The sequence below is a fragment of the Thalassophryne amazonica genome, chromosome 2 (assembly GCF_902500255.1).
Source record: "Thalassophryne amazonica chromosome 2, fThaAma1.1, whole genome shotgun sequence".
Classification (NCBI taxonomy): domain Eukaryota; kingdom Metazoa; phylum Chordata; class Actinopteri; order Batrachoidiformes; family Batrachoididae; genus Thalassophryne; species Thalassophryne amazonica.
In genome coordinates this window covers 152,940,917-152,954,549 of record NC_047104.1, presented here as the reverse complement: position 1 = coordinate 152,954,549, position 13,633 = coordinate 152,940,917, and the positions used below count along the sequence as shown (strand labels likewise).

The 13,633-nt window shown below is 43.6% G+C and overlaps 1 long non-coding RNA gene across 1 annotated transcript; it reads left to right on the top strand.

Moving 5' to 3' along the window:
- Nucleotides 1-4,859: 4,859 nt before the first annotated feature.
- On the top strand, nt 4,860-10,916 carry LOC117503244. The gene is made up of 3 exons (XR_004558529.1): nt 4,860-4,872; nt 6,767-6,768; nt 10,741-10,916. It is a non-coding gene; the product is annotated as an uncharacterized LOC117503244 (long non-coding RNA).
- Nucleotides 10,917-13,633: the final 2,717 nt, after the last annotated feature.

Genomic DNA, 13,633 nt, shown 5'->3' with positions numbered 1-13,633 from the left:
GGCACAAATCTGGGGAAGGGCACAGAAACATTTCTGCTGCTTTGAAGGTCCCAGTGAGCACAGTAGCCTCCATCATCTGAAATGGAAGAAGTTTGGATCCACCAGGACTCTTCCTAGAGCTGGTTGCATGTCTAAACTGAGCGATCGGGGGAGAAGGGCCTCAGGCAGGGAGGTGACCAAGAACCTGATGGTCACTCTGCCAGAGCTCCAGCATTCCTCTGTGGAGAGAGAAGAACCTTCCAGAAGGACAACCATCTCTGCAGGAATACACCAATCAGGCCTGTATGGTAGAGTGGTCAGACGAAAGCTACTCCTTAGTAAAAGGCACATGGCAGCCCATCTGGAGTTTGACAAAAGGAACCTGAAGGACTCTCGGACTATGAGAAACAAAATTCTCTGACAAAACCTCAGACTGGGGCAACAGTTCATCTTTCAGCAGGACAATGACCCAAAGCACACAGCCAAGATATCAAAGGAGTGGCTTCAGGACAACTCTGTGAATGTCCTTGAGTGGTCCAGCCAGAGCCCAGACCTGAATCTGATTGAACATCTCTGGAGAGATCTGAAAATGTCTGTGCACTGAAGCTCTCCATTCAACTTGATGGAGCTTGAGAGGTGTTACAAAGAGGAATGGGCCAAAGTGTCCAAAGATAGGTGCACCAAGCTTGTGGCATCATATTCAAGAAGATTTGAGACTGTAATTACTTCCAAAGGTGCATCAACAAAGTACTCAGCAAAGACTGTAAATACTTATGTACATTTTTTAGTTTTTCTTTTTTTTTTTAATAAATTTCAAAAAATATTTTCATTTTGTCATTATGGGATGTTGTGAGTAGAATTTTGAGGGAAAAAGTATTTACTCCATTTTGGAATAAGGCTGTAACATAACAAAATGTGGAAAAAGTGAAGTGCTGTGAATACTTTCTCGATGCATCGTATATTTTATGTGCCGGCTCTCCGGGGTGTTTGTTGGCTGCATGTGAAAGCAGAGACACTCTCACGATGCAAGGCTGAAGATTTGTCATTTTAAGAGCGCGGGTCAAATGGCCTCTCTGGCTATTGATTGGCTTGTCCTCCTCTATTACTCCTGTGTTATGTATTGCACCCTTTATCAGAGCCGCGACAGCCGCAAACACATTAAACTTGAACGCCTTCGATCCACCATAAAAATCCACAGCATGCTGGACACAGCATTGCTGCTGTGGATCAAGGACACGGCAGCAATGTCTGCTGTGTTTGCTGGAGTTATGACCGAGTTGTGGCCAGAGTGTGAATCTGCAGCTCCCATGACTCACCTCACTGCACAAGGTCACACAGAAGCTCAAAATAAAACACCAGTGGTCAACCCATCTAAACTTTTTAACTGTAGGACCATCACCAAATATTTAATATAACACAATGCTAAAGTACTTTCGGCCATATGAGCATTGTCCTCGTTAAAATTTCCAGTTGTTTAATTATATGCCAGTGCAAAGTGTGTGTGTGTGTGTGTGTATATATATATATATATATATATATATATATATATGAGTGGTGTCCAAAAAATGAGGTGGGCTTCATAGATAATTGGCAAAGCTTCTGGGGAAAACCTGGTCTTGTTAGGAGAGACGGCATCCATCCCACTTTGGATGGAGCAGCTCTCATTTCTAGAAATCTGGCCAATTTTCTTAAATCCTCCAAACCGTGACTATCCAGGGTTGGGACCAGGAAGCAGAGTTGTAGTCTTACACACCTCTCTGCAGCTTCTCTCCCCCTGCCATCCCCTCATTACCCCATCCCCGTAGAGACGGTGCCTGCTCCCAGACCACCAATAACCAGTAAAAATCTATTTAAGCATAAAAATTCAAAAAGAAAAAATAATATAGCACCTTCAACTGCACCACAGACTAAAACAGTTAAATATGGTCTATTAAACATTAGGTCTCTCTCATCTAAGTCCCTGTTAGTAAATGATAGAATAATTGATCAACATATTGATTTATTCTGCCTTACAGAAACCTGGTTACAGCAGGATGAATATGTTAGTTTAAATGAGTCAACACCCCCGAGTCACACTAACTGTCAGAATGCTCGTAGCACGGGCCGAGGCGGAGGATTAGCAGCAATCTTCCATCCCAGCTTATTAATTAATCAAAAACCCAGACAGAGCTTTAATTCATTTGAAAGCTTGACTCTTAGTCTTGTCCATCCAAATTGGAAGTCCCAAAAACCAGTTTTATTTGTTGTTATCTATCGTCCTCCTGGTCGTTACTGTGAGTTTCTCTGTGAATTTTCAGAACTTTTGTCTGACTTAGTGCTTAGCTCAGATAAGATAATTATAGTGGGTGATTTTAACATCCACACAGATGCTGAGAATGACAGCCTCAACACTGCATTTAATCTTTTATTAGACTCAATTGGCTTTGCTCAAAATGTAAATGAGTCCACCCACCACTTTAATCATATCTTAGATCTTGTTCTGACTTATGGTATGGAAATTGAAGACTTAACAGTATTCCCTGAAAACTCCCTTCTGTCTGATCATTTCTTAATAACATTTACATTTACTCTGATGGACTACCCAGCAGTGGGGAATAAGTTTCATTACACTAGAAGTCTTTCAGAAAGCGCTGTAACTAGGTTTAAGGATATGATTCCTTCTTTATGTTCTCTAATGCCATATACCAACACAGTGCAGAGTAGCTACCTAAACTCTGTAAGTGAGATAGAGTATCTCATCAATAGTTTTACATCCTCATTGAAGACAACTTTGGATGCTGTAGCTCCTCTGAAAAAGAGAGCTTTAAATCAGAAGTCCCTGACTCCGTGGTATAACTCACAAACTCGCAGCTTAAAGCGGATAACCCGTAAGTTGGAGAGGAAATGGCGTCTCACTAATTTAGAAGATCTTCACTTAGCCTGGAAAAAGAGTCTGTTGCTCTATAAAAAAAAACCCTCCATAAAGCTAGGACATCTTACTACTCATCACTAATTGAAGAAAATAAGAACAACCCCAGGTTTCTTTTCAGCACTGTAGCCAGGCTGACAAAGAGTCAGAGCTCTATTGAGCTGAGTATTCCATTAACTTTAACTAGTAATGACTTCATGACTTTCTTTGCTAATAAAATTTTAACTATTAGAGAAAAAATTACTCATAACCATCCCAAAGATGTATCCTTATCTTTGGCTGCTTTCAGTGATGCCGGTATTTGGTTAGACTCTTTCTCTCAGATTGTTCTGTCTGAGTTATTTTCATTAGTTACTTCATCCAAACCATCAACATGTCTATTGGACCCCATTCCTACCAGGCTGCTCAAGGAAGCCCTACCATTATTTAATGCTTCGATCTTAAATATGATCAATCTATCTTTATTAGTTGGCTATGTACCACAGGCTTTTAAGGTGGCAGTAATTAAACTATTACTTAAAAAGCCATCACTTGACCCAGCTATCTTAGCTAATTATAGGCCAATCTCCAACCTTCCTTTTCTCTCAAAAATTCTTGAAAGGGTAGTTGTAAAACAGCTAACTGATCATCTGCAGAGGAATGGTCTATTTGAAGAGTTTCAGTCAGGTTTTAGAATTCATCATAGTACAGAAACAGCATTAGTGAAGGTTACAAATGATCTTCTTATGGCCTCAGACAGTGGACTCATCTCTGTGCTTGTTCTGTTAGACCTCAGTGCTGCTTTTGATACTGTTGACCATAAAATTTAATTACAGAGATTAGAGCATGCCATAGGTATTAAAGGCACTGCGCTGCGGTGGTTTGAATCATATTTATCTAATAGATTACAATTTGTTCATGTAAATGGGGAATCTTCTTCACAGACTAAGGTTAATTATGGAGTTCCACAAGGTTCTGTGCTAGGACCAATTTTATTCACTTTATACATGCTTCCCATAGGCAGTATTATTAGACGGCATTGCTTAAATTTTCATTGTTACGCAGATGATACACAGCTTTATCTATCCATGAAGCCAGAGGACACACACCAATTAGCTAAACTGCAGGATTGTCTTCAATCAATCAATCAATCAATTTTTTTAGATAGCGCCAAATCACAACAAACAGTTGCCCCAAGGTGCTTTATATTGTAAGGCAAGGCCATACAATAATTATGTAAAACCCCAACGGTCAAAACGACCCCCTGTGAGCAAGCACGTGGCTACAGTGGGAAGGAAAAACTCCCTTTTAACAGGAAGAAACCTCCAGCAGAACCAGGCTCAGGGAGGGGCAGTCTTCTGCTGGGACTGGTTGGGGCTGAGGGAGAGAACCAGGAAAAAGACATGCTGTGGAGGGGAGCAGAGATCGATCACTAATGATTAAATGCAGAGTGGTGCATACAGAGCAAAAAGAGAAAGAAACAATGCATCATGGGAACCCCCCAGCAGTCTACGTCTATAGCAGCATAACTAAGGGATGGTTCAGGGTCACCTGATCCAGCCCTAACTATAAGCTTTAGCAAAAAGGAAAGTTTTAAGCCTAATCTTAAAAGTAGAGAGGGTGTCTGTCTCCCTGATCTGAATTGGGAGCTGGTTCCACAGGAGAGGAGCCTGAAAGCTGAAGGCTCTGCCTCCCATTCTACTCTTACAAACCCTAGGAACTACAAGTAAGCCTGCAGTCTGAGAGCGAAGCGCTCTATTGGGGTGATATGGTACTACGAGGTCCCTAAGATAAGATGGGACCTGATTATTCAAAACCTTATAAGTAAGAAGAAGAATTTTAAATTCTATTCTAGAATTAACAGGAAGCCAATGAAGAGAGGCCAATATGGGTGAGATATGCTCTCTCCTTCTAGTCCCCGTCAGTACTCTAGCTGCAGCATTTTGAATTAACTGAAGGCTTTTTAGGGAACTTTTAGGACAACCTGATAATAATGAATTACAATAGTCCAGCCTAGAGGAAATAAATGCATGAATTAGTTTTTCAGCATCACTCTGAGACAAGACCTTTCTGATTTTAAAGATATTGCGTAAATGCAAAAAAGCAGTCCTACATATTTGTTTAATATGCGCTTTGAATGACATATCCTGATCAAAAATGACTCCAAGATTTCTCACAGTATTACTAGAGGTCAGGGTAATGCCATCCACAGTAAGGATCTGGTTAGACACCATGTTCCTAAGATTTGTGGGGCCAAGTACAATAACTTCAGTTTTATCTGAGTTTAAAAGCAGGAAATTAGAGGTCATCCATGTCTTTATGTCTGTAAGACAATCCTGCAGTTTAGCTAATTGGTGTGTGTCCTCTGGCTTCATGGATAGATAAAGCTGGGTATCATCTGCGTAACAATGAAAATTTAAGCAATACCGTCTAATAATACTGCCTAAGGGAAGCATGTATAAAGTGAATAAAATTGGTCCTAGCACAGAACCTTGTGGAACTCCATAATTAACTTTAGTCTGTGAAGAAGATTCCCCATTTACATGAACAAATTGTAATCTATTAGACAAATATGATTCAAACCACCGCAGCGCAGTGCCTTTAATACCTATGGCATGCTCTAATCTCTGTAATAAAATTTTATGGTCAACAGTATCAAAAGCAGCACTGAGGTCTAACAGAACAAGCACAGAGATGAGTCCACTGTCCGAGGCCATAAGAAGATCATTTGTAACCTTCACTAATGCTGTTTCTGTACTATGATGAATTCTAAAACCTGACTGAAACTCTTCAAATAGACCATTCCTCTGCAGATGATCAGTTAGCTGTTTTACAACTACCCTTTCAAGAATTTTTGAGAGAAAAGGAAGGTTGGAGATTGGCCTATAATTAGCTAAGATAGCTGGGTCAAGTGATGGCTTTTTAAGTAATGGTTTAATTACTGCCACCTTAAAAGCCTGTGGTACATAGCCAACTAACAAAGATAGATTGATCATATTTAAGATCGAAGCATTAAATAATGGTAGGGCTTGTTGTATGGCTGGGGGGCCTGGCTGCCTTTTTGTTTCTGTCTTTTGTTTTTCCTTCCAGGTGGCTTGCATTTGGGACTGAGTCGCTGTGTTGCTGAGGTTATCAGGACCTCACCCTGATCACCTGCGGCTCGTCAGGACTCACAGCTGAGGTGCATCTATATGGATTGGAACATGGTGGCATTTAAGACTGGAGTATACAGTGTGTATTTGTCAGAGACTCGACCTTGTGACCAGACGGGTGAGACTGTCGTCTTGGGAGCCATCTCATCATCAGTGGATGCAGAGAACGTCCAGGGTTTGATGCACGGTCTGTGAAAGAGGAGGGGGTGAGGTCTCATGCTCGTCAGCACACTTCCTGAGGTACGTTAGATTTTGTGACTAACATTTATACAGTCAGTAAATGTGGTGTCCCTCACACCTTTTTATATTGAGCTGTATGTTAGTCATGTATCGGCTTCCACTGCAGTGGCGTTTTGTGAACTGGATGTTCTATGCCTGCAGGTTGGGAAGCTGATCAGTAATCAAGCCAGGAAGTGTTTGCTGTTTGTACACCTTTAAGTGTGTAGAGTGTGGACTCACATAATGGTTCCTTCTTTCACAGACTCGGTTTGTTGCGGCCACCTGGGGGGTGTCGGCGGGGTCCTTGGGTCCGAACAGCTTCTGGCTCCGGACCGTTAGCGCTGCTGGGAGCGCACCACGCCAGACCGCACTTTCTTTTGTATTTTTTGTATCACTGTTATGTATTAAATTCAGTTAGCCTTTGTACCGTGCTCTGCTTATTTCATACTGGGTCCTTCAAACGCTGGTCGGTTCTCCGAGCTGCGTCCCACACATAACAGTAGTCTCTGGCCAAACATCACGGACCCAGCGGTAGCAGAGACGGTAACGCGCCGGGAAGGCGGCAGCAGACGTTCAGTAGTTATCCGGATCAGTTGCGGGTGCTCTCCGCCCGGATGGTGCGTGTTTGAGACCCATTACTGAATACTGATTTGTGCTCTCTTGCAGCCGTGTTCCTGTGTTTGTGCCTTATCCGTGGGTCGTGGTGGAGTGTGACTGGCGACGGCTTCGCGTCACGCTCCGACCGGATAAGAGGTTTAAACGGGAGCTGCAAGAGTGTGTCTGTAATGGGTGCACGCGCACGGCGGAGCTCTGTGGCACGGGTCGCTGAGCTTCCTGTGTCACAGTTGTAGCCCCGTTTCCCCGGATAAAGATAACTACTGCGTCTGTTGTATCAGCTCCGGCGTTATTTAGTTGAGCACATTTTGGTTGTGTGTTGCACACAGCTGCGCACGGAGATGCAGCTCGTTTGTTTTCTGTCACCAAAGGGTTTTTTTTTCATTTTTAGCACTTTGGCTCCCTCTTTTGGTGACTTAGTCACATTACCGTTAAGCTCTTAAGTTAGAACAGGTGTGTTCGATTTGTTTGAGCTTAACGGTATACGTCACTTATTTGTTTTGTGTTAGTTCATTTTGTGTGGGTGTTTTTGAGTTGGTTTTTGTGTGGGATTTTATTTTTTGTTTTTCACTATTTAGTGTCTGGGGGCGTGACCCTGCAGTTCTGCCAAAAAAAGAAAAAAAAAAAAAAAAAAAAAAAAAAAAAGGACCCGAGCAACCTTATGTCAGTCTGTTAGTCTTTCTTTTTATTTTTTTTTTTTATTTTTTTTTTTTCAGTTTCACCTCCCAGGGTTTGATGGGACGGTCCCCTGGGGGGTCATGGGGGGGGGGGGGTATTTGGGTTGTTGTTTTTTCTTTCTTTTTTTTTGTTTTGTTTTTTGTTATGCCCTCTCTTCTCCTCTGACTCCAGCCGTGTGAGCCGTAGTGTCGGCGTTGCTGGAGTGGTGCAGTTAGGTTGTGCTGGGCGTTTCCCAGGTAACCTCTGCACCCGGGAGGGGAGGGGGGGGTTTGGGGTATTTTCTTTTTGTTCCCTCTCTTCTCCACTGGCTCCAGCCGTGTGAGCCGTAGTGTCGGCGTTGCTGGAGTGGTGCAGTGTGGTTATGCTGGGCGTTTCCCAGGTAACCTCTGCACCTGGGGGGGGGGGTTTCCCCCCAGTTTCCGCCCTCAGGGTTTGACTGTGGTGTCCTCTGGGGGGGAAAGGGCTGTGGGTCCATCTAGCCATAGACGGCCGGGGCTGGGTCCGTTGGTCGTGAGGGGAGGCGTCTCCTGGGGTTGACGAGTGGTCCTCTGGGAGGCGCTGGGAGTCCCCGTGGGTGACGTTGGATCCCAGAGGGACCTCGGCTGTGGTTATTACTCCTGGAGCTGGCGGGAAGTCCTCTGGGGGGTGTTGGTCCCTACATGACCGCACTTTCTTTTGTATTTTTTGTATCACTGTTATGTATTAAATTCAGTTAGCCTTTGTACCGTGCTCTGCTTATTTCATACTGGGTCCTTCAAACGCTGGTCAGTTCTCCGAGCTGCGTCCGACACATAACAGGGCTTCCTTGAGCAGCCTGGTAGGAATGGGGTCTAATAAACATGTTGATGGTTTGGATGAAGTAACTAATGAAAATAACTCAGACAGAACAATCGGAGAGAAAGAGTCTAACCAAATACCGGCATCACTGAAAGCAGCCAAAGATAACGATACGTCTTTGGGATGGTTATGAGTAATTTTTTCTCTAATAGTTAAAATTTTGTTAGCAAAGAAAGTCATGAAGTCATTACTAGTTAAAGTTAATGGAATACTCAGCTCAATAGAGCTCTGACTCTTTGTCAGCCTGGCTACAGTGCTGAAAAGAAACCTGGGGTTGTTCTTATTTTCTTCAATTAGTGATGAGTAGAAAGATGTCCTAGCTTTACGGAGGGCTTTTTTATAGAGCAACAGACTCTTTTTCCAGGCTAAGTGAAGATCTTCTAAATTAGTGAGACGCCATTTCCTCTCCAACTTACGGGTTATCTGCTTTAAGCTACGGGTTTGTGAGTTATACCACGGAGTCAGGCACTTCTGATTTAAAGCTCTCTTTTTTAGAGGAGCTACAGCATCCAAAGTTGTCTTCAATGAGGATGTAAAACTATTGACGAGATACTCTATCTCACTTACAGAGTTTAGGTAGCTACTCTGCACTGTGTTGGTATATGGCATTAGAGAACATAAAGAAGGAATCATATCCTTAAACCTAGTTACAGCGCTTTCTGAAAGACTTCTAGTGTAATGAAACTTATTCCCCACTGCTGGGTAGTCCATCAGAGTAAATGTAAATGTTATTAAGAAATGATCAGACAGAAGGGAGTTTTCAGGGAATACTGTTAAGTCTTCTATTTCCATACCATAAGTCAGAACAAGATCTAAGATATGATTAAAGTGGTGGGTGGACTCATTTACTTTTTGAGCAAAGCCAATAGAGTCTAATAATAGATTAAATGCAGTGTTAAGGCTGTCATTCTCAGCATCTGTGTGGATGTTAAAATCGCCCACTATAATTATCTTATCTGAGCTAAGCACTAAGTCAGACAAAAGGTCTGAAAATTCACAGAGAAACTCACAGTAATGACCAGGTGGACGATAGATAATAACAAATAAAACTAGTTTTTGGGACTTCCAATTTGGATGGACAAGACTAAGAGTCAAGCTTTCAAATGAATTAAAGCTCTGTCTGGGTTTTTGATTAATTAATAAGCTGGAATGGAAGATTGCTGCTAATCCTCCTCCCCGGCCCGTGCTACGAGCATTCTGACAGTTAGTGTGACTCGGGGGTGTTGACTCATTTAAACTAACATATTCATCCTGCTGTAACCAGGTTTCTGTAAGGCAGAATAAATCAATATGTTGATCAATTATTATATCATTTACTAACAGGGACTTAGAAGAGAGAGACCTAATGTTTAATAGACCACATTTAACTGTTTTAGTCTGTGGTGCAGTTGAAGGTGCTATATTATTTTTTCTTTTTGAATTTTTATGCTTAAATAGATTTTTGCTGGTTATTGGTGGTCTGGAAGCAGGCACCGTCTCTACGGGGATGGGGTAATGAGGGGATGGCAGGGGGAGAGAAGCTGCAGAGAGGTGTGTAAGACTACAACTCTGCTTCCTGGTCCCAACCCTGGATAGTCACGGTTTGGAGGATTTAAGAAAATTGGCCAGATTTCTAGAAATGAGAGCTGCTCCATCCAAAGTGGGATGGATGCCGTCTCTCCTAACAAGACCAGGTTTTCCCCAGAAGCTTTGCCAATTATCTATGAAGCCCACCTCATTTTTTGGACACCACTCAGACAGCCAGCAATTCAAGGAGAACATGCAGCTAAACATGTCACTCCCGGTCTGATTGGGGAGGGGCCCAGAGAAAACTACAGAGTCCGACATTGTTTTTGCAAAGTTACACACCGATTTAATGTTAATTTTAGTGACCTCCGATTGGCGTAACCGGGTGTCATTACTGCCGACGTGAATTACAATCTTACCAAATTTACGCTTAGCCTTAGCCAGCAGTTTCAAATTTCCTTCAATGTCGCCTGCTCTGGCCCCCGGAAGACAATTGACTATGGTTGCTGGTGTCGCTAACTTCACATTTCGCAAAACAGAGTCGCCAATAACCAGAGTTTGATCCTCGGCGGGTGTGTCGTCGAGTGGGGAAAAACGGTTAGAGATGTGAATGAGTTGGCGGTGTACACGGGGCTTCTGTTTAGGGCTACGCTTCCTCCTCACAGTCACCCAGTCAGCCTGCTTTCCCGGCTGCTCGGGATCTGCCAGGGGGTAACTAACCATGTCCTTATGTCTTACAGACATACTTTTCTTGGACCTTTTATTGCTGTTAGGCTAACTCACACTAACATTTAAAAAGAGGAAGTACTCTATTCAAAATAAAATCACTGAATATCAAACAGGACGTTCACGGTTCCTGATAGTAAGTAACAAATTTTCACTTGTGTCTTGTTCCTGGGTTAAAACCATAATTTCCCATTTCTTCACAACCAATCAAAAGAGAAAAGAGTGGTCTTGACCTCCAAACTTTGGTTTTGTGGTCAGGACAATGAAATTGCAAATTAACCAGTTTTCGCATTCACTGAGTGGTCACTACTAATTTCTGGAAAAGTCCATTTGTCAGAGTAGTGGTCATCATATTTTCTTTTTGTGATCATGTCAAAAGGGTTCAAAGATCATTTCAAACATAATACAGTGTTGACAAAGTAATTATATTTATGAAAATCTTCCTCATTTGTACAGATTGAGCAAGAACTTTCAAGAACAGGAGAATAATTTATTGAGGTTTGAAAAATCTCCTTTGTTCATGAATATTTCACCCTTTAATCAAAGAAAATGAAACAACCTAAACAACAGAGGGGAAAAGAGAGCAGTGAAGTTTGCTGTTCCAAGAATATGGTGTGAACCCACTGACCACTCAACCAACTGCTACTTCTGCGTGATGGATCCTTCCAAACGCAGAGGTGGGAAAAATGCACCTGCTGTTCCTTATCCTGACATTCCATTTTCCATTGCACCAGTGCCACATAGTGCTGAGCTTCCTGTACCTTCACCTCCAGAAAGAAAACCATCAGAAGAAGAAAGCACTGAATCAGAGGATGGGGAGAACAGTGAAGTGGACTGTCATTACAGATGTTTGTGAGAGGAATTGTTGTGAAAGTGTAGGTACACGGACCCACAACAGGGGGCGCAAATGAACGGACAATGGATGAAGTCAAATCACAAAGCTTTACTGTTGTGAACACGCACAACAAACACAACAGATTACAATTATAGCAGTAAGCCGAATTCCAATGGTGTCGTGTGGGCAGGCTCGACGATAGGAGACGTCTGTCCGAGTCGAACCGGAACCATCCGATTTCCTCTGCCACCGAACCCCGGGAATACTGGAGCCGCCAAGTCCTGAACTCCCAGGTGGCCACTGCCTCCGCTCGTCGGATCCGGTACTGCTGGCAAGGAACAGAAACAGTCAGGTGTGGGTGCGGCCGCACCCAGCAACACACAGGGTGGAAACACCACCTCCACCTCTACTCAAAAACAGCACTGTAGGATTGGAATGTGAGTACTTATCCAACCACGTCCAATACGGTCTTCAGCTGACCTAAGCACAAGCAACAAAGTATTACTTCTCTGAATAACACAACTGGCTGAGTTCGTTACCTCCTTAGTAGAGCGATATCTCGGCAATGAGGTGGAGATGCCGTCCTGCTGATATACCCCCCTGGTGATTGATATCAGCTGTCTCAGGTGATGGGTGACAGCTGTCACCCTGGCTACTCCTGTGAGGCGGCAGCGCCCTCCGATGTCTGGAGCCCGCACTCCAGGCAGGGCGCCCTCTGGTGGTGGTGGGCCAGCAGTACCTCCTCTTCAGCGGCCCACACAACAGGAATCCTTACTTCCTAAGTCAAGGAGATCTGAATGACCTCAGAGATCTTGGATTGACAAAGTCACATGCTGAGCTTTTGATCTCAAGGCTGAAGGAGTGGGACTTGTTGGATGAAAAGTGTGCAAGTAGCAAGCCAAAGAAAACGTCACCAACTTCTCTCCAGCTTCTTTGCCAAGGAAGAGAGTTTGTGCTGTTGTTGTGACATTTCAGGACTGTTCAATTCAAATGGAATTGCATGTAATCCAAATGAGTGGAGACTCTTCATTGATAGCTCATCCAGAAGCCTGAAGGTTGTGCTGCTGCACAATGGGAACAAGTATCCATCACTTCCTTTGGCTCATTCAGTGCATCTCAAGGAGGATTACAGTGTCAAATATCTGCTGGAAGCTTTGAACTATGATGAGTATGGATGGGAGGTCATTGGGGACTTCAAAATGGCGGCATTTCTGATGGGACTCCAGGGAGGTTTCACCAAGTTTCCCTGTTTTCTCTGCCTTTGGGATTGTAGAGACAGGGCAGCACATTATCACTGGAAGCAATGGCCTGAAAGGACTGAATTCTCAGTTAGAAGCTGTAACATTAAACATGAGCCACTGGTGGATCCTCACAAGGTTTTGTTCCCTCCTCTACACATCAAACTGGGACTCATGAAACAATTTGTCACAGCGCTTGAGTCTAGCCTGGAGAAGTGGAGATATGCTTTGGAGAGAAGGGGAATGAAGGTCAGTAGAAGCAAGACTGAGTACATGTGTGTGAATGAGAGGGAGCCCAGTGGAATAGTGCAGTTACAAGGAGTAGAAGTGGTGAAAGTAGATGAGTTTAAATATTTGGGGTCAACTGTTCAAAGTAATGGAGAGTGTGGTAGAGAGGTGAAGAAGAGAGTGCAGGCAGCGTGGAGAGGGTGGAGAAAGGTGGCAGGAGTGATTTGTGACCGAAGAATATCAGCAAGAGTGAAGGGGAAAGTTTACAAAACAGTAGTGAGACCAGCTATGTTGTATGGTTTAGAGACAGTGGCACTAACAAAAAGACAGGAGGCAGAGCTGGAGGTGGCAGAGCTGAAGATGTTGAGATTCTCTTTGGGAGTGACAAGAATGGACAAGATTAGGAATGAACATATCAGAGGGACAGCTCAGGTGGGACGGTTTGGAGACAAAGTCAGAGAGGCGAGATTGAGATGGTTTGGACATGTGCAGAGGAGGGACCCAGGGTATATAGGGAGAAGGATGCTGAGGATGGAGCCACCAGGCAGGAGGAGAAGAGGGAGACCAAAGAGGAGGTTCATGGATGTGCTGAGAGAGGACATGCAGGTGGTTGGTGTGACAGAGGAAGATACAGAGGACAGGGTGAGATGGAAACGATTGATCTGCTGTGGCGACCCCTAACGGGAACAGCCGAAAGACAAAGAAGAAGCTTGAGAGTCTGCAGCATTCAAGT